This window comes from Bos indicus, chromosome 16 (assembly GCF_029378745.1).
Source record: "Bos indicus isolate NIAB-ARS_2022 breed Sahiwal x Tharparkar chromosome 16, NIAB-ARS_B.indTharparkar_mat_pri_1.0, whole genome shotgun sequence".
NCBI lineage: Eukaryota > Metazoa > Chordata > Mammalia > Artiodactyla > Bovidae > Bos > Bos indicus.
In genome coordinates this window covers 56,889,130-56,914,900 of record NC_091775.1, presented here as the reverse complement: position 1 = coordinate 56,914,900, position 25,771 = coordinate 56,889,130, and the positions used below count along the sequence as shown (strand labels likewise).

Below are 25,771 nucleotides of genomic sequence, written 5' to 3'. Positions count from 1 at the left end.
AAACAGATCTTGGCTTCCCTGGTGGCTCAGTTGGTAAAGAACCTGCCTGCCATGCGGGAGACCCAGGTTCAATCCCTGGGTGGGGAAGATCCCCTGGAAAAGGGCATGGCAACCCACTCCAGTATTCTGGCCTAGAGAATTCCATGGACAGAAGAGCCTGGAGGGGTACAGTCCATGGGGTCACAAACAGTTGGACACGACTGAGTGACTAACACTTTCTTCTTTTCACTATAGCAACACAATGAGTAAAGATGAATGCTATTGAATCTATTAGGTATAATAATGGAAACTTCTTTAAAAAAGCAAAGAGGCAAATGACTGAAGGGGAAATGGCTGTAGAAATCCAACTATTGTTGGGAAAGAGAGGATAGTAAGTAGAATTCCAGTTCTATCATTTTGAGGATTCAAGGGAAATTCCCTAGCCTACCATTTTTAATATCATGCTGCAATTGTGTAAATGCTATAGGGCTGCAACTGCCAATTCCCTTATTCACAAAATCAGTTCCTCACTGAGTTTTCTTAAAGTCCACAATGAACAAACCTTGATGCAGAGGCTAGTGAGGGTCAACTTAAATGAGTCAATGAAAAGAACCTGCAAATGTGATGACTATCTTCATGGAGGGGAAGGAAGTGCCTTGTAGCTTGATTGTAATCATGACTTGTTTTGGCTCTGCAACCAAAACACCATATGAGCTTAGATACACAGCTTCTTATTTTATTTTAAAGCAACAGCATTGGACTAAATGATTGGTCAAATCCACTTTAGCTTAACAGTCCATGACTCCACTTTGAGGATACAAGACTTATCTATGTAAGAATGATTACTCAGTCTTTAAACCTTCTCAGATGGGACCCTTAGTACCAGTTACTAGAATCTTTTAAATGCTTTCTCTTTTTGTTTTACCATAGTAATAATATTGCCTCAGACCAAAATCAAGAATCCACTGTGAAGATCTAATCTCATACAGCCTCTTTCCTTTCTTTTTTTAAAAGAAATTATTCTGTTTATATTTTTTTGGCCTTGCAGCATGTGGGATCTTAGATCCTCAACCAGGGATCAAATTCATGTCCCCTGCAGTAGAAGCACAGTGTCTTAACCACTGGACCACAAGGGAAGCACCTGAGATGTGACATTTTTAACAACCATTATTTTATCTTTAAGACCTACTAGAATTAAACATGAATAGACGCATCAAATTGCAGAATTCATCCTGAGTCACAGTCACATACAGAAAAGTTTCTCAACCTTGGTGTCAGTAACATTTTGAGATGGATAACTTTTTGCTGCATGGAGTTGTCCTGTTTAAGATACTTTGTACCATTACTGGCCTCTACACACTAGAAACCAGCAGCGCCCTTCCCCTAAGGCTGGGACAAATTTTCCAAACATTGCCAAATGTCCCCTGGAAGTGAAAACTGACCTGAGTTGGGAACCCTGAACACAAAGTAAATTAAGAGAGGGATTATTTTTGATTGCAAATTTACTTCTAAGCGTCAGACTTTTGAAAATAATTTCTAGTTTCAACTCGAACGATGTTGCTTCATAAATATCGCAAAAAATAAGCCACTGATTCATACTGTGATAAATTTTCTTTCACTTTGACAAAGTCTTTGCCTCAGAGATTACAACCAGAACATTCAAATATTCTTTTTGTTTTTCAGCCTTGGTGGTGGTTTAGTCGCTAAGCCATGTTCAACTCTTGCGACACCATGCCAGGCTCCTCTGTCCATGGGATTCTCCAGGCAAGAATACTGGAGTGGGTTGCCATTTCCTGCTCCAGGGGATCTTCCCAACTGAGGAATCAAACCCAGGTCTCCTGCATTGCAGGCAGATTCTTTACCAACTGAGCTACGAGGGAAGCCCGCTTTTCAGTCTTGAGTTCAGTTCAGTTCAGTTCAGTCGCTCAGTAGTGTCCAACTCTTTGTGACCCCATGAACCACAGCACGCCAGGCCTCCCTGTCCATCACCAACTCCCGGAGTTCACTCAAACTCATGTCCATCGAGTTGGTGATGCCATCCAGCCATCTCCTCCTCTGTCGTCCCCTTCTCCTCCTGCCCCCAATCCCTCCCAGCATCAGGGTTCTTTTTCAATGAGTCAGCTCTTCGTGTGAGGTGGCCTAAGTATTGGAGTTTCAGCTTCAGCATCAGTCCTTCCAATGAACACCCAGGACTGATCTCCTTTAGGATGGGCTGGTTGGATCTCCTTGGAGTCCTTGCTGCTGCTGCTGCTAAGTTGCTTCAGTGGTGTCCAACTCTGTGCGACCCCATAGACAGCAGCCCATCAGGCTCCCCATCCCTGGGATTCTCCAGGCAAGAACACTGGGGTGGGTTGCCATTTCCTTCTCCAATGCATGAAAGTGAAAAATGAAAGTGAAGTCACTCAGTCGTGTCCGACTCGCAGTGACCCCATGGACTGTAGCCTACCAGGCTCCTCCGTCCATGGGATTTTCCAGGCAAGAGTTCTGGAGTGGGGTGCCACTGCCTTCTCCTTAATGGAGTCCTTACTGAGGTATAATTGACAAAAATGTACTTAATATATACAACTTGATATTTTGATACTAAATATTCTTAAAATTGGAAAATAAAAAATCACCTGTGAGTACCTCATTGTTATAGGTACTGTTTATATATCAGTATTAATTAGTTACAGGTTGAAATATATATTATTCAATGTCATCAATCAGTTTTATAAAGTTGCAAAAGGGAACAGAATATTCACCCTAAAAATGCCTCTTTGGCATAATGATAATTTTAGAGTTATTAATTTTAAGAAAATAGCAGACATAGGAAAAGATCTGAAAACCAAGTAAAAGCTATCCTTTTGTAAGAGACACTTATAGTCTCTCTCTGTACCAGGAAGAGAAGGATGATTCTAAATTTCTAGAAACTCTTACCACTGGAGAAGGTAAGCACTTAAGCTCTGCATAATAACCTTGTCCCTGTTTACTGTGCTTTTCCTCCCATAAATGACTGTCCTCCTAAACATTTTTTGTCTCTAGCTGGAAAAGCTATCAAAGATGGTTTCTTGGGCAATGTCGGGAAGTTGCTCTGTTTTCCTGGATATCTCCCATGTATATAGGATGTGTGCATGTTATCAAACTCCTATTTGTTTTTATCCTATGAATCTGTGTTTTATTATAGGAGGTGTCTCAACCAAGAACCTCAAAGGATAGATGGACAATTGTTGATTCCTTCCTTACAGTAGAATTAATGAATTTCAGAGACACGAGGTTCTGAATGGTTTTCAGATTCTTACGTTTCTGAAGGTGGTCAGAATATAACACCCCAAATATGCTGATGTGACTTAAGGATTATTTAAAGCTGAAGGCAACTGAGAAACAGCAGACATAGGAGGAGCTCCTGTCCTCCCCTTATCTGCCGAAAAGAAGCGCATGTGCCTGCATGCTCAGCTGTGTTCGACTGTGACCCCATGGACTGTAGCCGCCAGACTCCTCTGTCACAGGATTTTCCTGGTAAGTATGCTGGAGTGGGTTGCCATTTCCTCCTCCAGGGGATCTTCAGGGATTAAACCCACACCTCCTGCATTGGCAGGCAACTTTTTTCCACTGTGCCACCTGGGAATCCCAAAAGCAGGACATACATTTCTCTTTTGCAAAGGAAATTTCCTTCAGTAAATGTGTCTCCTCTACAACCCTTATCTACCATGCTTTCCTCACGCATTTTCTAGTCATCTTCCCACAACTCACTTTCCTAGAAGCCCCAGTCCCCTTTTCCTGTCTTGTCACAATTTCTTGTGGGTGTACATGCTCAATTGCTCAGTCGTGTCCAACTCTCTGTGATCACATGGACTGTAGCCTACCAGGCTCCTCTGCTCACGAATTATCCTGGCAAGAATACTGGAGTGGGTTGCCATTTCCTACTCCAGGGATCTTCCCAACTAAGGGATCGAACCCACATCTCTTGTGTCTGCTGCATTCTCAAGGGGATTCTTTACCACTGTGCCATGGGAAGCCAAGTGGGCCCCAGGTCCAAATGCTTCATTGGTTTTTCACTTCTTTTCTGTGAAGTTTCCAATCATGTAAAAATATTAACATCAATGAAGAAATATACGACTTTTGTCAGTTTAACTCACAGTTCCCAAGAAACCAAACCTGAGCGGGTAGAAGAAAGGTTTTCTCCCCACCCTCATTTCCAACAAATAATTTGTTGATGTATTTATCATCAAAATGGTGACAATTTTATTTATTCATAAGTACATACCACTATGAATTCACAGAGTATTGGCACTGACTATAAATCTAGTTCCTGATTTATACATTGTTAGGGAACCCACTGACTGAAACCACAAGCCCCGGCCAGGCATGAGAGTAACCACTTGCGTGAGTTATCTTACAAAAGGAGGTCCTGGTAAGGAACACAGAAATAACAAAATGCCGACAACTAGAATAATTCAGGAAAGGCCAAAGGGAGAGAGGAGACACCAGTCCATAAGTCCCACACCAAACTCCCTGAATCCCCATTGGAATCCATCTTGGCTGGGTGATGCATGCACCACCAGGAAGGACCTGAGTCACGGTGACTGATCAGAGACAACCTGGAAACTAACCCCATCACCATAATACCCGAGACTGTGACCATGCGGCAGAGCAGTCCTCCTGGGTTCCCTCACGTGATGCTTTTGGCCTGGGCACTCCTTCCCAATGAAGTCTCTTGGTTTGTCAGTACATGTGTCTCCTCAGATAATTCATTTCTTAGTGTTAGATAAGAGCCCATTTCATGTCCTGAAAGGGGTCCCCCTTCCTGCAACAAGATGGGAAAACCAAAGCCTAGGACTTAGGCAACTAAAAAAGTAAGAACAAATTACATTTTAAAAATGAGAGGAAGATCAAAGTGAGAAAGTGGTATAAGAAGGAAGAAGAAACAATGCTAAGTGGGAAAAAAGTAATTCTTTAATGGAGTGTGGCAGGGTATAGCAAACTAAGTTTGACTAACTGTAGACCTCAGCCTCTGGGATCTGTACAGAACAAGAGCTAGAGAGATGATGGATGTAGTTATAGAGGTTTGATAAGATCAGTGCTTCCTACTGAAACCTAGCAGGAGCCTGTGGGGCCCCGCCAGGTACAAATGCTTTTTGTGTTCGCTTTTTCTTGTGTGTAAGAAAAAGTTTTCAGCCTCCTAGACCTTCTCTCATTTCCAAAGGGCAGATTCAAACAATTACTAACTAACAGTGAAGTCGCTCAGTCATGTACAACTCTGCAACCCCATGGACACATGGCTCCTCCGTCCATGGGATTTTCCAGGCAGGAATACTGGAGTGGTTTGCCATTTCCTTCTCCAGGGGATCTTCCCAACCCAGGGATCGAACCCAAGTCTCCTGCATTGCAGGCAGACGCTTTACTGTATGAGCCAGCAAGAGGAATGCACAAACAAAGCAGGAGCAGTCAAGAAATAAGAGCACACTGATAAAGAAGGGTTCTGTTCCTTATCAAGGGACTGTTGCTGTGATTCAGTCACTCAGTCGTGTCTCTTTGCAACCCCATGAACTGCAGCATGCCAGGCTTCTCTGTCCTTTACTATCTCCAGGAGTTTGCTCAAACTGAAGTCCATTGAGTTGCTGATGCCATCCAACCATCTCATCTTCTGTCTCCCCCTTCTCCTCCTGCCCTTAATCTTTCCCAGCATCAGGGTCTTCAAGGGATATATATAACAATACCTTTGTGTTCTTCTGCTAGAATTAAGGCCCCCACTCAGATAGAGGATGGTAACTTCAGGCTGAGTACAAGATTCCTCCAACACCATTCTGTTACTTGATCACCAACAGATCAGAAGAAGGTCACACACTTGCAACCCTCAGCCCAAATTTTTCCTACAAAAACTTTTCCCTGAAAACCATCAGAGAGTTCAGGATTTTTTGAGCAAGAGCACTTGTTCTCTTCACTTGGCCCTGTAATAAACTTTTCGGGCTCCAAACTCTGATATTTTGGTCTGTCTGGTCTCACTGTGTGTTGGGTACAAGAACTTTTGATTGACAATACCATCAAGGGGAAACTGCTGCTGGTGAAGATCTGTAAAATCAGGTGGATAGAGTCTCCATTCTTTTTGGTTTATACTACTTGATTAACTTGATTTGCTGCTATTAGGTGGTGTGCAGGATTGGAGGAAGAGTGTGGTGTTTTAAACTTAAATTTGGAAAGGTTTTTTCATGTGTTTTTCCTGGGGCGTTTTAATCTAAAGGTATTTAACTTAAAAATATAATAAATAAAATAGAAAAATAAAAGCAAATCCTATAAAATGTAGTGGTGAACCTTTACCGCCTCTGTATGAGTTTTAAGTTGCATTTTATTTCATTTCTTTCTCCTATGCTGCACGTACCATGTAGCCTGCGGGGTTCCGTTCCCCGACCAGGAATAGAACCTATGCCCTCGGCAGTGAAAGCGTGGAGTCCCAGCCACTGGACTCAAGGAATTTCCTTAAGTTGTATTTTAAATTGGTCCAGGTATTCCAATATGTAATTGGTCAGTCTAATCTGAGAGCATATGGATGCGAATAGGGCTACATAATATTTTAAAGTTAAGAGGGATACCAAAAACTCAGCCTCTGTCTACCAGTGCCAAATCTAATCTTGGAGACAAAGTTTTGGGTGAAATAGAAAAGAAAAGATTTATTGCTTTGCCAGGCAAAGGGGGACACAGCAGGCTCATGCCTCTAAAACTATGTGTCCCAACGGGGAGGTTTTCCTGAGAGTTTTATAGCAATGATTCCAGGGCAGAGTTGCTAATAAGTATCAGGGTGTGTGTAGGGCCTGCACTCCTTTAATCTGACCTCTCCTGATGAGCGTCTCTGGCTTCTTGGATTTGGCCTCAGGTGGTCGCCTCCTTTGTGTCTTCACTCCCTCCCTTCTCTGATTAGCAACTGTTTGAATCTTCCCTTTGGGACTGAGGGAAGGTCATGGAAGCTGGAGTCTATACCTTACAAACAAGAAACAGGGGACAGAGAAAGGGTCCGTGGCCTGGAGCCCCAGAGTCTCCTGCTCAGTTTCAATAATACAAAATATCTTTTCATTTGAACTGTCCATTTATGAAAGCTATGCTCTTGTTAGTACAAACAAATAAAAATGGGTCACTGCATAAGCATCAATCAATCATGAAAAACTGACTTAATGCAAATACTAAAAGGCAGTTTACACTTTACTTTTTTAAGTGGTACTTTAGCGAAATTCAAGAGAACACACAGTTATTGTTTTTCCTACATACAGAAGACAGCGTTAAACATCTGGGGTGCCAGAAAGAAAAACTCAAGAATTCAGGCTATTAAAATACTGTAGGAAGACAATGAAAGAAACGTTTATACACAATGAAAATCCATGGATTAATCCCTCATTTCCCATAAAAAATAAACAAATACCTTTTAATCTCATTTTGTTTAAAATGTCTTTGATTTGAGCCTTTCTTTTCACGCACTCTCAAGAGCCTGTGTCTTTCTTTACCAGGTTCAGAAAACAATGGCCACTGAAGGGGAATGGAATACTTACTTCAAGATTCCATGAAATCACAGGTGGAATTTAGACTTGATGGTGTAAGAGCTGTACTGGGCCTCTGGGGTCCTCTAACTTAACTGCTTATGTCAAAGGCCCCCAATAAAGCTATTCAGTGGTGAAGTTAAGGTGGTAATCAGCCCTCCTGACTGTTAAGCAAGGGCACTGAAAAGTGAAAGTGAAGTCGTTCAGTTGTGTCCGACTCTCCGCGACCCCATGGACTGTGGCCTGCTAGGCTCCTCAGTCCAGGGGATTTTCCAGGCAAGAGTACTGGGAGGGAAGGGAAGTGAAGTGAAGTGAAGTTGCTCAGCCCTGTCCGACTCTTTGTGACCCCATGGACTGTAGCCTACCGGCTCCTCTGTCCATGAGCTTTTCCAGGCAAGAATACTGGAGTGGGTTGCCATTTCCTTCTCCGGGGGAACTTCCCAACCCAGGGATCGAACCTGTGTCGCCTGCATTGCAGGCAGACGCTTTCCCATCTGAGCCACAAGGGAAGCCCTAAGAGTACTGGAGTGTGTTGCCATTTCCTTCTCCAGGGGATCTTCCGGATCCAGGGATCGAACCCAGATCTCCCATATTGCAGGCAGACGCTTTCACCGCCTGAGCCCTAAAGGAAGCCAAAGCCTGTCTTGCCTTTGTTCTGTGTACAGGATACACTCACTCCAGTCTTTCACAGAGCACAGCTAAACTCTAAGGGCTAAATAAGGTGATGATAAGCTTCCTCCAGTGCCTTTTGGACTGGAGAAGCTCTAGGCCTGAACAGGGCCATCAGAATGGCCCATGGTAGCTGCCCTGTTAGACTGCTACAGATTTCCAACACTAGACCAGAAATGGGTTAGTTTCTACTACTAAAACACAGGATCCAGGCTCAGCAGGAATTGACTCCCAGCACTTAATATAAACTTAGGCTTTCCTCAAAATATGATTTTAGGTAACTTCTCTTTACTGAGATTATGAGACTTTTAAAAGGGTTGGGATAAGAGAGAATAGGAAAAGGAGTACGTGAAAGCTGTATACTGTCACCCTGCTTATTTAACTTATATGCAGAGTACATTATGAGAAATGCTGAGCTGGAGGAAGACAAGCTGGAATCAAGACTGCTGGGAGAAATATCAATAACCTCAGATATGCAGATGACACCACCCTTATGGCAGAAAGTGAAGAAGAACTAAAGAGCCTCTTGATGAAAGTGAAAGAGGAGAGTGAGAAAGTTGGCTTAAACCTCAACATTCAGAAAACTAAGATCATGGCATCCGGTCCCATCACTTCATGGCAAATAGATGGGGAAACAGTGGAAACAGTGGCTGACTTTATTTTTGGGGGCTCCTAAATCACTGCAGATGGTGACTGCAGCCCTGAAATTAAAAGATGCTTACTCCTTGGAAGGAAGCATATTAAACCTAGATAGCATATTAAAAAGCAGAGACATTACTTCGTCAACAAAGGTCCATCTAGTCAAGGCTATGGTTTTTCCAGTAGTCATGTATGGATGTGAGAGTTGGACTATACAGAAAGCTGAGCACCAAAGAATTGATGCTTTTGAACTGTGGTGTTGGAGAAGACTTTTGCGAGTCCCTTGGACTGCAAGGAGATCCAACCAGTCCATCCTAAAGGAGATCAGTCCTGGGTGTTCACTAGAAGGACTGATGTTGAAGCTGAAACTCCAATACTTTGGCCCCCTGATGCAAAGAGCTGACTCATTTGAAAAGACCCTGATGCTGGGAAAGATTGAGGGCAGGAGGAGAAGGGGACAACAGAGGATGAGATGGTTGGATGGCATCACCGACTCAATGGACATGGGTTTGGGTGGACTCCAGCAGTTGGTGATAGATAAGGAGGCCTGGCGTGCTGCGGTTCATGGGATCACAAAGAGTCAGACACAACTGAGTGACTGAACTGAACTCAAGAGAGAATATTTTAAAAAGCATTAAAAAAATTTACATTGAGTATTGCAATCAGAAGTTTTAATAGACAAGTTTTATTTCAAATTCACTGGTGAAATCTATAAATATATTGTGCATTTCCTGGTTGCTTAGGCCATTAAGGGTCTAATCTATTTCCTGAGCTGAAACTAGCTAATGGAAAAATATTTAGAATAGTAATCATCCAGTGAAATGGGCATCTGGCATCTATTTAACCAAAACATATTCTTGGTCATATTTCCCTTCAGTAATTTATATGGTTTCTAACAGGATAATCTCATTTTTTACAATGAGAGGTCTTTGCTATTAAAACATGGAAAGGCTCCACCCTCTCTACCCCTAATGTTTTATGAAAAAGGGCACTCCTCTGTACAATACTCTTTAGCCTCAATACATACATAATATCAGGCTGGGAAGTGTATTGCTTGATTTCCTACCAAGCAATTCATTCCTGAAACCACTGAACAAAAAATAAAAACAAAAATGTAAGGTCAATATTATTACCATAAGAAAATTGAGATTTTTATATTTATTTGATGGAACTCTGTTAAATAAGCTTATCTTATACCACATATATGCACTATTGCCCCAAAGCTGAGGAGGTCCAAATTACTGAAGGCAAACTATAATGTGCGGATGCTGGATTTACCATGTGCAGCTTACAATACTTCTCAAAGCCTCATTCCCACACGTTTCTTTCTCTTTTGGGGCTAGCAAATTCATCACCCATCAGCACACCTCTGACACATATTATTAGGTGGAGGGTTCAGATGGCAAACTAATTTTTTATATTTAGCGTAGTAGAAGCATTATTTGGAAGGTAACATGCCAGAGGAAAACCCTGACCTCAGGAGCAAGTCAACCAGGATTTTAGGGTGATCTGTACCCTTCCTAAATGAACGTTTAGCAGAGATCATCAAGAGTCTTTGAAAACAGTCTACCAGAGCCAGGCTTGGACGTTGGAGCAAAGCTAGCCTTTGAGTTGAGACCTGGGAGTGTGGACCCCCTAAATTATGCACAATTCTGAGATCAGATTTTCCACTAGAGGGAATTTCTTTTAAATCAGTAACTGTAAAGTATGGCTTATAAAGAAGATAAAGTAGTTTGATTAGATAAAAAGATTACTGGACTTCAAGAAAAGCACTCTGTTTTCTTTCAAATTGGAGAAGGAAATGGCAACCCACTCCGGTACTCTTGCCTGGAAAATCCCATGGACGGAGGAGCCTGGTGTTCTTCTATTATGCAAGTTTTTACCTTTTCATAATTCAGACACCAGTCAGTGAGGGTTATTTTATATGTTTTGGCACTGAGCATTAATATAATTAGTGCAGCTGCTCTGAAAGCTTCCATCTACTACAGAACTAACAATAATATCGTTCTCTTCCTTTTAGAAACATCTCGTGAAAAAACAAAAATATTTAACTTCATTCCCTTATGAAAAACAAAACATTTCTGCTAAAAATGACCAATACCGTCTTTAAAGAAATTTCATTATTAAAGAAAAATAGAAACTGTTTGTTCTGTCTGCTAGGCACACCCTGTACAGTCATTAAAATCAGTTGTTTAAATTTTTCCTCCTGGGTTTCACATTTATTATAGATAAATCTTTTTATAACACATTGCCCAGAGATGTTATATTAGAGGCAGAAGCAGTCTCTGACCTCAGCACACTATTGACAAACCCCTGGAACAGGCTAGGAAAGAAAAATTGAACAACGTAACTGACCAAAAACAGATGACATTAAGACTCAGAATTAGACATCCTACCTGTTATTGAATCTGTTGATCATGCTGGGCTCTTGACACTGACTTGCTTGTGACTGTATTTTCTACTCAGAAGCTGAAGTGATGGAGACCACAGAAGCAATCTCGAATCTTCCTAAGCTCTTTAGAGACCTGAACAGATATTCTTCTCTTCTGTGGTTCTCAGAGTTGACATTTCAAGGCAAAGTTTATGAAAATCCAATGAATTAAATATCTGATTCCCACACCACTAAACTCAAATAATTAATTGAAAGATAACTTCTAGTGTCTGGCAATTTAAAAGGTAAACAATTTTTATTCAGTCGCAGGTAAAATTGCCATTAGAACAAAACTGGGTGGCTCAGCAGTAAAGAATCTGCCTGCAAAGAAGGAGACACAGGTTCGATCCCTGGGTTGGGAAGATTCCCTGGAGAAGGAAATGGCAACCCACTCCAGTATTCTTGCCTGGAAAATCCCCCTGACAGAGGAGCCTGGTGGGCTACAGTCCATGGGGTCGCAAAGAGTTGGACATGACTTAGGTGACAAAGCATGGCATGCATGTAGCAACTCAAGTAAGACTCTAGAAAAACTAGTCAAAAAAGCATTATACTGTCATTGGATTGCACTTTCATGATTAGCAGTTGCTCTAATGACAAATTTAAAACCTTAAAAGCTTCTGCACTAAGGAAACTATTAGCAAGGTGAAAAGACAGCCTTCAGAATGGGAGAAAATAATAGCAAATGAAGCAACTGACAAACAACTAATCTCAAAAATATACAAGCAACTCCTACAGCTCAACTCCAGAAAAATAAATGACCCAATCAAAAAATGGGCCAAAGAACTAAATAGACATTTCTCCAAAGAAGACATAAAGATGGCTAACAAACACATGAAAACATGCTCAACATCACTCATTATCAGAGAAATGCAAATAAAAACCACTATGAGGTACCATCTCACACCAGTCAGAATGGCTGCAATCCAAAAGTCTACAAATAATAAATGCTGGAGAGGGTGTGGAGAAAAGGGAACCCTCTTACACTGTTGGTGGGAATGCAAACTAGTACAGCCACTGTGGAGAACAGTGTGGAGATTCCTTCAAAAACTGGAAATAGAACTGCCTTATGATCCAGCAATCCCACTGCTGGGCATACACACTGAGGAAACCAGAAGGGAAAGAGACACATGTACCCCAATGTTCATCGCAGCACTGTTTATAATAGCCAGGACATGGAAGCAACCTAGATGTCCACCAGCAGATGAATGGATAAGAAAGCTGTGGTACATATACACAATGGAGTATTAGCCATTAAAAAGAATACATTTGAATCAGTTCTAATGAGGTGGATGAAACTGGAGCCTATTATACAGAGTGAAGTAAGCCAGAAGGAAAAACACCAATACAGTATACTAACGCATATATATGGAATTTAGAAAGATGGTAACAATAACCCTGTGTACGAGACAGCAAAAGAGACACTGATGTATAGAACAGTCTTATGGACTCTGAGGGAGAGGGAGAGGGTGGGAAGATTTGGGAGAATAGCATTGAAACATGTAAAATATCATGTATGAAACGAGTTGCCAGTCCAGGTTCAATGCACGATACTGGATGCTTGGGGCTAGTGCACTGGGACGACCCAGAGGGATGGTATGGGGAGGGAGGAGGGAGGAGGGTTCAGGATGGGGAACACATGTATACCTGTGGTGGATTCATTTTGATATTTGGCAAAACTAATACAATTTGTAAAGTTTAAAAATAAAATAAAATTAAAAAAAGAGAGAGAGAGAGAGAGAGAAAAATAAATTCAGTTCAGTCAAAAAATAAATAAATAAATAAAAAATAAAACCCAGGTCACATAAACAAAGAGTTTTTAGAAAGGTAGGAGTTAATTTCCTAAAGTATCCAAAGAAAAAAATTCCAATTTCTTCACTGAAAACAGAAAAGATTATTTAAAATGGAAATGCCCCCAAAATCGCTTTCAAGACTATATAATCTGAATGGGGGGAGAGAGGAACAAGACAGCTATAGAAATTTTATTCTCTTCATTAAGATAATAAAATTATCATCCTATACACTGAGTCGCTGACTGAAAAGAATAATAAGAAAATTGGACTTCAACACAATTAGAGAAAATAATGAAAATACAGCAGAGTATGTTTTACTTATGGCACCTCACAGGAGTCATGCAGCCCGACTCTACATGTGGTCTCTGTGCTGGGGGCTCTGAGGCTGATCTGCACGATTCTGCCACATCCACACAGGAGAAAAGATGCTCCCGCCTCTAAGTCCTCATAAAGCCCCACAGGTACGGAGGCTGTGTTTTTAATTTTTTTTTTTATTAGAGTACAATTGCTTTACAATGTTGTGTTGGTTCCGGCTGTACAACAACATGAATCAGCTGTGTGTATACATATATCCCCTCCCTCTTGAACCTCCGTCCCACTCCCCTATCCCACCCCACTAGGTCATCGCAGAGCACCGGGCTGAGCTGCGTTCCCTACAGTAGCTTTCCACCATGCATTCCACACCTAGTGGTGTGTGCATGTCAGTGCCACGCTCTCAATCCGTCCCACCCTCTCCTGCTCCCCACCTCCCGTGTCCCCAGGCCTGTTCTCTACGTCTGTGTCTCTATTCCTGCCCTGCAAGCAGGCTCATCTGTACCATCTTTGCAGATTCCTGTATGAAGGTTTTAAAATGCAATTTTACTCTACTTGTTTTCTATTACTATATAACAAATTACCACAGACTTAGCAGCTGAAAGCAGCTTTCATTTACTATCTCACAACTCTGAAGGTCAGGACCCTGGGTGGGTTCTGCTGGGCTTTGCCTGGGGTCTCATAAGGCTGAAATCAAGATGCCTACTGGGCTGGCCTCTCATCTGGGAGCTCTGGGGAAGAATCCGCCTCCAAGCTCTTGCAGGTTGTTGGCAGAACACAGTTCCTTGTGGAACTATGGATGAGGATGGATGAGGTCCTGTTTCCTTGCCAGCTGTTGGCTGGGGGGCTGCCCTCAGCTCCTCAAAGCTGTCTGCCTCCCTTCTCCCATGGTCCCCTCCAACTTCAAAGCAGCAGTTGTGTATGGAGTCCTTCTCATAATTCCTCCCTCCCTGACTTCCCTTCTGCCATCAGCCAAAGAAAGCTCTCTGCATCTGAGGCTCGTTTGATGAGATCAGGCCCACTCAGATAAATCAGGAAAATATCCCTATTTTCTGGTCAATTGTGACATATAACATAATCTAATCAGAGAAGCCATATCTCATCACATTCTCAGGTTCCAGGAATTTGGTTGGGACATCTTTGAAGGGCATTTAAGAAATTCTGTCTAAGACTTCCCTGGTAGTCCAGTGGCTAAAACTCTGGGCTCCCAATGCAGGGGGCCCAGATTCGATCCCTGGTCAGGGAACTAGATACCACATGCCTCAACTAAGACCCAGTACAACCAAATAAATATTTTTAAAAAAGAAAGAAATTCTGTCTAGCCAAAAAATTAAGGCAAAAAAAAAAAAAAAAAAAAAAGCCAAAGGGTGTTGTGAACTTGTCCAGTGTGAAACAAAGGTATTCTAAATTCCTCACACTTGAGTAAGAAACATTTGCAAATGGTATAAAATAATAAAAGTACACAAGAAGCAAGACCTCCTTCTCATACTGTCCCTCAGTCCCAGTTCTGATCCCCAAGAACAACAACTTTTTACTGTTTTCCCAGGTCTCCTGTGAGAAATCTCCATGTTTGCTAAAGCACATGTTATCTGGGAACTCTGGTCTGATGTGGTCCTGAAAGGTTATGAGCAGTCCCTGCTACATCACCTTGGCCTCACTCAAGCTCTTCCTGAGAGGGTTGGGGCGAGGGGCAGGCGGGGGGAGTTATTCTGTGATAAATAGTCAGTTTAGATTTTCTGATGATTAATGATTTGCCTAATAATCTGAGATTAGTATTGATTATTTCTGTTTTCCTAGAAAATCATTCATGCCTTCCAGGTTCTCAAGTTAATTTGTGCAGGATTGAGCAAAATATTTCCTTATAATTCTCTTATTCTTTCTAGTTTCTATACTTTCCTCGTTATTACTTCTCATTCTATATTCTCTTCCCCACCCACATTTCAATTTTATTAGGTTAGCTAAAGATTTAGCTATTTAATTAATTTTTTTAAAAAGAACCAGCTCTTTTATTTACTAGTCTGATTAATTTTCTTCTTCATTAACTTCTATCATTATTCTGATTTTCTGCTTTTTAATGTCTGTTTTATTGATTATTTTTCTAACTTCTTGAGTTAGACTGAATTCAGCTATTTTCTTTCTTCATTAAGATAGGTGCTTCTTTCTGAATTCTACTTTTAGCTGTTCCATAAGTTCTGACATACAGTGCTTTTCCTCCTAGATTTTCTATAATCTGTATGATTTCCTCTATGATCCAAGAGTTGTTTAAATAAAAAATTTTAACAATTTATAATTATGTTCTTAATTTCTAGTTTTATTACAGTGTGATTAGAGAATGCTATATGTATTCGTTTTGCCTTTTGAAATTCATTGATATTTTCTTTACAGTGTATTTTGTTTTTATTCAGCAGTATAAAAGGTCTGTTCTTAGCTTTTAGGACACAAAGTGACAAATATTAATAATAAAGAGTTAGTTCATTTATTATCTTTATTTGGGTTTTCATTTTCTTGTTTTTTGGGCCACCTGGTCTCACTAACCAAGAGGAGTGAATTAAAGTCTCCTACCATAGCACATATTTCTCTCCATATTTCCCACTTGCTGTTTCTGTTTTATAGATGACAGTAGTACACTGCTGTTATGAATCGTCCCTCTGTGCCTTATTTAAAGCTTTCTCCTCTAACGTTGCCTTATGTTAAAGATGTGATCCCTACTTTTTTGTTCGTGTTTTCCCAGTAAGTTTTTGTTTCTCTCTTCAGCCTTGCCTGGGTGATTCTTCACTGAGGCCATTGCCTAGCTTCTTCTTCATGCCCAGCCAGGGCCAAGGACGCTCCTGCTGCCATCCACATGCCCTGTCCCATCAATCTAAACTGGGCATTCCTGGATTGTCCCTCAGAGAGTTCTTTCGGTTTCTTCTGAGATTGGCAGCTGTAGGCATCTTTCTTCAACTGCGTTTATTTGTTCTTCATCACATCCTGTGGTTTGGCGATGTGTATACCTCCTCCTTCCCTTGAAGATGAGGCTCATGTTTCTTGTTTCTTCTTTTGGTTCTCCTAGTGCACTGATGCCCTGATATTCTGTCACTGAAAAACTAGAATCTAGAATTTGTTTTTGCCAGTTCTCCTACGCTATCGTGCTCTATGTCATGCTCTCTGGTGAAAGGCTTTGCTGTCCTGTGTTCTACAGGTGTTTCTGACAACAGTATGTTCTGCTCCTTAGCCTTGTGAATGGGGAAGGTAGTTTCTTATCCAGCTTTCTGAAATTCCTCCCATGGTTTCTAGGCTATTCTACACTATCTCTACCTCTCCCAGAAGCTTCTGGAAATTCTACTCTCACTTCTAACTTACATTTCTCTCTTTGGCTTAGTTTAGTCTGCCTGAAAGTATATATATATATATATTTTTTTACCAGTCAATTCAAAGCAAATACTAAACTTTAAGACAAATCAATAGCTAGGCCATTATGTGCTCAATTTAGCGTTTCACCTACCACGTGCAAGGCCTTCTTCTAGGCATTAGAGAGGCACACTGCCGTGAATGCTTCAGAAACTCATACTTTAGTAGAAGAAAAGAAGAAATAATAATCATATTCTTACACTTTTTTGCTAATATACATTTCCACACAGTCACCTCTAAAGCCATGTTTCAGGTCATTAATGTTACCTACCTTTCTCTGGTCCCTCCCTGTATCACATCAGGGTTGCCTTTTCCTGTTCAAAGTCTGTACCCTCTTCATTGGGCATAAAACTGCTATTGTTCTTCAGTCCTTGTCTTGGCTGTGGAGCCCAAGTAATAAAAGCTGAACCTATAGAGCAGGTGTGTCATTTAGGATCCTTTGGCTACAAGGAACAGACACTCAATCAGGTATTCCAAGTAACTGTGTGTGGCTGTATATAGTGTGTGTGTGTGTGTGTGTGTGTGTGTGTGTGTGTAACAGAGGAGTATGAGCGGGAATACTACTATAATGTTTCATGGGAAAATATGGAATAAAAGCATGTCACACGGCTAGGCCTCATAGTAAGTCATGGAAAGCTGCTTAAGCAGGCCTCATGAGAAGTACAGGAACACAGATTGAGAATTTCAAGTTGCTCAGGCAAGTGTGTAAGCATTTGGTTAGTTCCTTGTGTCTTTGGCAACAATAACCTACTGATCATGCTCTTTGCCTACAGATGTTAAGTAAAATCTTTGTATCTCCCCCACACACAATTAAAAAAAAGTTTCATGACTTAACTTTCACTTATTCATCACTCTTGCTTACTCATGGCTTCTTGCTGACTCATATCATCTCTGTCTACCTTTGTTCTAGTTAAGCATTTGACTTCTGTTCTATCAAATAAATCTCTCGACCTCAAGTATACACTTTTCTGGCAGAGGATCTGACCAGCCTACTAGGTCACCATCATCAGTAAGGTAAAGCACTGGTGCTAGGTCTTCTAATGGATCAGCCTCCACACAGCCTGTTTTAGCATTTATTTTTTCTGATTGCTCTACGTCAAATGTAGGTGGTAAGGTCTAGCAATACAGAGCATGGCCACTTGCACGCAATGCCTAGAGCTGACATCTTCGGGAAGAGGCTACAGGTAGGAGTCCTTAGAAAAGGCCTGTGGGTATACAGATACTCCTAGCTTGGGCCTGCCTATTGCAGTAAGCTTTCCTCAGTTCTGATAATCAAAATGCTTCTTGGAAGTCATAAAGAAATGATTATTTTATAGAATTTGAGATTTTCTTTTATACTTAACTGTAATCACTACCAAGATAAGAATCCATATACTGTAACATCAAAGGCATGAGAATTTAGTCTAGCCAGCCAGAAATTCCTGGGAAAAGGGTTATATCAAGTAGTACCTACTGCTAGTAGTCCAAGGAACCGAGGTGATCAACGTACTGACTTATGTAAAGGACCCACTATAGCTCAGCGCCAGTGTGCCTAAAAGAAACGAGGACTTACTTATAATCACATTTCTGTCATCTAATACCACATAAATGAAAGCTTTTCATTTCACTTATGACAATTCAGGACTGAATTTCACTTTGCTTACAATCCCTACGAGAACAGGTTTTATCATCAGCTCATAGACTGGGAAAGAAAATGATTCCAGAAGTCAACAATGCCATATTCTAGATGAGAGGTACACCAGACTCAGAGTATAAACTGCTATGGCTTTAGAATTTCAAGCAGGGCACAGCTGTAAACTTCAGCCTGGCTTAACACCTGAGCTGACACAGTAAGTGCCTGATTGGGTACAAACATCTGTTTGCCCAAGCCTAGCCATATGCCACTAGAACTGAAGAGGAGGCAATTACCAACGGAGCCATAACGTATTCCTTAAAGCTCCTGTAGGGGCATGTGCCCAACCTGTCCCTGTACGTGCAATTTACCTGATTCTTGCAAAACTATAAACTCTGTCAATCATGTATAATCTGACTTTTTTTTTTTTTTTTTACAAATTGAAGATATATTCATAAACAGAGAATGCAAATTTTGATAAATTCCTTATACAAAAAAATTATCATTATGTTTTTCATAAAAATACTTTCTATGGCCAGATAGTGACCTGTATCTTAAAGGTACATTACTGATGTGGTTAAAAGGAAATTCTCTACAGTGAATAATCCATATAATGCACACCACTAGGAACACTTTTCCTATCAGCCAGATACAAACCATTCATTAGGTGTTCTTTTACTATTATGGACATGAATTATGTTGTGCAGATATTCTACAATTTTTTTTCTGTATTCATCAGTTGATGGACATTTGCTTGTTTCTACTTCCAGATTTTTACAAATAATGCACATGTTCGGGGGGGAAATGCAGAACGTAAATCCAATAAAGAAATTGTGTCTAAAATATAGACAGAACTCTTAAAAATGCAACAGTTTTTGTGTTTTTGTTTTTTTTTTAACTTTTTTCTTTTTTTAAAAATTATTTTTTATTGGAGTACAGTTGATTTACAATGTTTGTTAACTAGCAAAGTTTCATTTGGTTTTTAACCAAGGAGTTACTAAGCACTTACAATACACCAGGTATTATGCTGGGTGATCAGAATATGGAACTGGATTTACCTCCTACCTGACCTTGGTGGGTGGGGGGGGGCGCTTCCCTTGTGGCTCAGATGGTAAAGAATCCATCTGCAATGCAGGAGACCTGGGTTCGATCCCTGGGTTGGGAAGATCCCATGGGGAAGGGAAAGGCTACCTACTCCAGTATTCTTGCCTGGAGAATTCCATGAACTGTATAGTCCATGGGGTCACAAAAAGTGGGACACAACTGAGTGATTTTCACTTCCCTAGAGGGAAGGAGTCATGAAGGTCCAGAAAAGCAAATAGACTGATAGATAAATTATGAGAAACTGATGTAAGAGAACGTCTTATCAGGCTAATCCAACAGCCAAAGATTCAGAGGGGTGTATTCTGATTTCAGCGTGTCCTACGAAACATGTACACACATTCTGATACATTTTGCATCTCTCCCTGAAGTGTTCACCATGAGAGATCCTGTGGCATCTATTATCAGAGGTATAAAGGAAGACAAGATGTTTCTCAGTTTTAACTTATGACTTTCTTGCATCCCAGTGTGTGAATCTGATTCTGTAAATACCAAATGAGGTAAAGCAGAGGTGATCATGGTCTTTATCAACTCTGTTTTGCAAAGAGGGTGCTATCAGTGGGTGGGATAAAGTGGCTACAGGAGTGTAAATCTTTGAAATGAATTACTTGGCTAGACAGAGAAGGAGTGATAATTATCTTATATGGAGAACAGGAGGCATTTATAATCTTCAGCTCCTCTCTCATACCTCAAGCTTCTCAAATTCCCTTACTCCCTATATAAACCTTCTAACATCCTAACTTTCAAACTGCCTAGTTACATATGATATCAAATATACACAGAAGAAAAATGAGAGAAAAAAAAAAAGAATGGACAAGAAATTAGGTCCTTGATGCCACCTTGAAAGAAAATCCGTTATCTTTTAACATGATGCTATGCTTAGTTGCTCAGCTGTGTCCGACTCTTGTGACTCCATGGACTGTGTAGCCTTCCAGGCTCTGCTGTCCATGAAATTTTCCAGGCAAGAATACTGAAGTGGGTTGCCATGCCCTCCTCCAGGGGGTCTTCCCAAGCCAGGGATCTAACCCAGGTCTCCTGCACTGCAGGTGGATTCTTTACTGTCTGGGCCACCAAGGAAGCTAGTGGCTAAATTACAGAAACTTGGTAATTTAAAATAAAAGCAGTGTATTTTTTTTGTTCATGTAGAGTTCAGTAAGCAGGAGGGTATGATTGGGGGTTTTCTGAACTATGTTATCATTTAGGAAGAGATTCTATCATCTTCAATATGTGGTTTCCAAAGGCATTTGAGTGTATCAGTTGGCAAAAGTGCAGACAGCACAGAAGCTGTATGGGAATTTTTTTTTTTTTTTTTTTCAAACAGCCAGAAAGAAACATAAAAATGTATATCACTTGTACTCTCATTCCTCTGCCCATGATGCCCATCCTCTGCCCAGATGACTACATGCAATTGCACAGGAGGCTGGGAAATGCAGTTCAAGCTGTATCAGCAGGAAGAAAAGAGAACAGGTTTGGTGAACAATCAGTCAATTTCTGACAGTGTCTTTCCCAAAATATTATACTTCATATGCAAATATATTCAGTTCTTGCATTTTAGGGATGGCTTATTCGAATATGAGTTCAACTGTATAAACATATTTTAAGTATCTTGGAGAACAGGGAGGTAAGTATCTTGGAGAACAGGGAGGCAGAGGAGGAGATGGTTAGATAGCATCACCGACTCAATGACATGAGTTTGAGCAAACTCGGGGAGATAGCAGAGCACAGAGAAGCCTGCTGTGCTACAGCCCATAGGGTTGCAAAGAGTTGAACACGACTTGGCAACTGAATAACGAAGTTCTAGTATATTGAATAGTGGTGCTGTCTCCACTTGCGTTTACTTGCCAAACTTAGCATTCCTAAAACTCAACGTTTCTAAAGCCAAACTCATGATCTTCCCTCTTCCTATCTCCTCCTGACTTCCTCAATTCAGAAAAAGACCTCTGGACAACCAGTTATTCAAGACAGATGCTTGGGGACAGCCTTGCATATTCTACTCACCATCTAATTCATCAGCAGGTTTACTTTCAAAATACATCCTGAACCCATCACTGTCTTCCAGTTGTCCCTAATCCAAGTCAAATCCATGTCTCATCTCTTTATTATTACTGTAGTTTTTCTCTGCTTTTGCCTTTAGAAGAATTCTTTACTTTTATATTTTCTCTAATCTATTCATTCTTACATGAATCAGATAATCTCTTGAAAACTCTCCAAAAGATTTGCATTATACTTAGGATAAAATCCAAAATCCGAGCCAAAGCCTTTGAAGACAAGCAAGGATCTGGTCCTAGGTTTCATTAACAACCTCAATTGTCAGCACTTATTTTGCTCAGTCTACACCAGCTTTTTAGTTCCCTGAAAAGGTTAGGTGCCTTTTTCCATAAGGGCCTTCCCACACAGCCTTTCCTCTGCCCAGAAAATGGTTGGTTGTTGTTTTTTGGTTTGTTTGTTTTTTTCTTTAATAATGAAATTCATTTTCCTTTTACCATGAAATATCTTTTCACATAGAAGAATGTGATTGATGTGTATGACCCTCACTCGCTCAAGTACCAAGGCCAAGATGGGTGATTCTCCCAACTGTCTCCCTCTGAAGAAGAGGTAAGGAGGGGATGGGCTTTTCCCTCTGACTCACCCATGACACAGAAGTCTTGGTTTGACTTTGTCTTCTGCACAAGGCCTGCTAAAGTCTAAATCTAGGCCACCAAGGATTAGCAAAGGCCCAAAGAACAAAATATAGGTTTAGAATTTACTTGTATCTCAGAATTCAGGTTTTCACAGAATTTCTGGCTCCTAAAATTCTTCCTTATTTCCCCACTCAGCCACACATTTAAAAATATACTTCAACTATTTTATCCAGAAGTTTTAGATGTTCTGTATCACAGGAGTTTATACTGACATCTAGTCCACTCTTTCGCCAGAAACAAAAGACCTTCTATAGCATACTTTACTACTCCTCTACAGCTGGTTAGCACTGTTAATCTTTTACAGCTTCAGCAGAAAATGTCACAAGTTTTCCTTGATCTGCATTCCTCAGTCTAAACTATCTTCTTACTATTTTCTCTCTTGTAACAAACTTCTCTTTCCTTTTGAAACCTTTATTACAGCGCTTGATTATACTTTATTTTGGGATTATTCCACCTGTTCCATTATCCTGTGAGCATCAGGACAGAAGTCTTGTCTGTTGTGATTATTGTTGAATAGAAAGACTAATGCAGGATTGGGACACAGAAGGTGCACAAGAAATTTAAAAATACCTATTAAGCAAAAGAATGAATAGGTGCAATTGAACACAATCATAGTGAGTCAGAAGAGTCTTACATCCTGTAAGTGACCAATAAATACTGGCAACAGTAAACAACTTCTAAAATGACCACCTTCAAAAGTTATGTAGTATAAGATTAATATATAGAGCAATGATAGTCAAGCACAGACTGTGGAACCAGACTGCCTGGAGTCAGATTTCTGCTCTGTTACTTACTGACCAAGTGGCCTTTGTTAGAGGCCACTGTTTTCTGCACCTGTTTTCTGATCTGTACAATCAGATCAGTAAGCGCATTTCATGATGTTAAGGTGATGATTAAATGATAAACATGCCAGGCATCCAAGGAAGGAAGGAAGGAAGGAAGGAAGGTGTCATTGTTATGGCTTCTCTCATTTCAAACATTTCAAAGTTAATGCTAATCAATGGTTCCTTCAAAGGAAAAAAGGAAGTTACACAGAATGAGAGAGGGAAATAAGTAGGACCAGCAAGCAGTTGAAAGGGACTTGGGCTGTTGATGTTCCAGTAAGACGCAGGAGCACACAGGGACATCTGAGAGGAGGGGAGCAGGGAGGAGCAGGCTGCGTGGGTGCCCAGTGCCAGCACGAGGATATTATCAACACGATGGTAGGGAGAGCCTGAGACAGGCCTGCCATCTCCTCGAGCCACAAGCCCATAGCAAGCACTTAGTTTATACCATCCATCCACCTACTCTCTGGGGAGGATGTCTTTGGATCTGATTTTGGGCTCAGTTAATAGAAAACAGTAGGGAACATCAGCCAATAGGCAAGATTAAGTTGCGCACTTCTTCACAGCAGCAAGTATCTCTGGGCAGTAAAGGCAAGATCTGTCTCCTGCAGCAGTTTTCCTGATAAATGCTGTACTCTGGCCGCCAATCTTTTGGTCCCCAGGGACAGGTTTTGTGGAAGACAATTTTTCCACAGATCAGAAGGGTGGGGCAGAGGAGGGAGCTGGTTTGGGGACGATTCCAGCACATCACATTTACCGTGCACTTTACTTCTACTATTATTCCATCAGCTCCATCTCAGACCATCAGGCATTAGATCCTCGGCAGTTGGGGACACCTTCTGTACTCTACTAGGGGATCCGATTTTTCAAAAGAGAAAGTACTAGATCTTTGCCTCACTTTCGTCTTCCTTCGTTTTTCAATGGCATTTCCCTCCCAATACTGGGAATATATTACACAGTCTCTTCTCTTGTGTCCATTCCCTACTCCCCAGATCCTGGATCCATCAAAAACAAAGTCATTAGAGTTTCGATCCTGTGATGTTATACTCACTTTCACACTTTTACCCTCTTCTCTAGATAGGAAACTAGCTCTTTTTCAGTTATGCATGGTCCACCATGAAAAACTTACATGAAGATGAGTTTAACTACATCATCCATGTTAGAAGTCTGAAGTTACATCTGTTGGGATCAGATGACCACAGCCAAACCCTGAGCTCAATTAAATACGTTAGATCCAAAGAAAGAGTCCGCCACGGCAAAGCACGGAATAGCTAGGCTGGTATCTTGTGGCAAACTTTCATTTGGTTCCACCATATTTTCATTGCTCTGTGTCAGAGAAAGTATCAGATTGTCCTTTCTTTAAAATAAGGTGAACTCATCCTACCCTCGGAAAAAATAATGTGAGACATTTATCTTGAAAAACCAATGTCAATAGTCAACCTTAATTTTCTCATCAAAGTATGTGAATTTAAAGGCGAGCTGCTGCTCTACTTTGGCCAAAAAAGTAGGTATTTTAGGAGATTCAGATTTGTCTCTAAATCTTTTATTGCAATATACCTGTGTGCGATTGTCTTAAGCAAATGCATTCCTCTCTTCCCAGTGACTTATGTCATCTAAACCATTCTTTCTGGTCAACATGGTGGATAGATAACACACAGTACAATGGAAATATAACCAAAATATCCTGAAAATAAAATAGAATATTTATTTCAAATCCCCTATAAATTATTGGTAGCTATGTCACAGTAAACCTGAAGAATTTTAAGTTTCCTGTGAACTTTTCTCATGTACAATAAAATTAATATCACAGACTGAATTTTCTTTGTAATCAGAGTATCTCTACTCAAGTTTCATTAACAATTCAAAAGCAACTATTACTTCCTAACAGGGAACCCAAACTGATAATGGTTTATAGAAAAAGTTTTTTTTTTTTTTTCCAATTGAAGAAGCAGTATCAGCCTATGGTAAAAGAAACTGCACCAAAGGATATAGATATAATTAAATAAAAAGTATTAATAAATGAAAGTAAATACATTAAATGGAAAGGAAGTCTCCTCTCCACATCAAACTCAGTCCTCTCATCAGAAACGAAGTTAATGTGGGGGGTGGTTGGTTTGTTTTTATGTACTGAAACACAAATTTACCCTGAGTGTGTGTAGTAGATTGTTACAAGACAGGCTCCCAATCAATCACGTCTCCTGGCATCATCTTCCCTGTGGAGTGCTCTCCATGTGCTTTGCTTTGGTCAATGTGACGCTGACAAATGTAACACAAGCAGATGCCTGAAAGGTGCTTATGCACTGGGTCTTGCCTTCCTGGAAATCTGAGACCACAATGCTGAGAAGCAGCCCAGGATGAAAAACCATGTGGAAAGGGAGACCCTACTCTGAGCTATCCCACCAGCTGAATGCTACCACATGAATGAATCCAGAGATAACAGCAGCAGAACCAGCCAGTCAACTCACAGAATTGTGGGAAATTTTGTTGTTGTAAGCCAGTAAGTTCAGGGATGACTTGCTATTCAACAATAGATCAATGCAGAGCATAAACATGCAGCTATATTTTTGATATTCCCTGACTTCAATTCATGAAGAATAAAATATAATTAATAATTATGAAATATGTTAAAAGAGCATTTTTTCATAAAAAACACAAAACATGACTATAACTTCTTATGTAAAGACGGAACAGATTAGTCTGTCATTTGGGATCTGTATTAGCAGTCTTTTGATTATACACTCTATTAAATTTGACTGTCTACCCTATTTAATTTTTTTTTTTTTTTTTGCCACATAGCATGTGGGATCTTAGTTCCCCAATGAGGGATCAAACCTGCCCCTA

The 25,771-nt window shown here is 40.6% G+C and overlaps 1 protein-coding gene and 1 non-coding gene across 5 annotated transcripts in view; one reads left to right on the top strand and one right to left on the bottom strand.

Moving 5' to 3' along the window:
* RABGAP1L (RAB GTPase activating protein 1 like) overlaps positions 1-25,771 on the bottom strand; it is a 739,452-nt gene that overhangs the window by 111,151 nt on the left and 602,530 nt on the right. The window lies entirely within an intron of this gene.
* On the top strand, positions 16-87 carry TRNAG-GCC (transfer RNA glycine (anticodon GCC)). The gene has a single exon. It is a non-coding gene; the product is annotated as a tRNA-Gly (tRNA).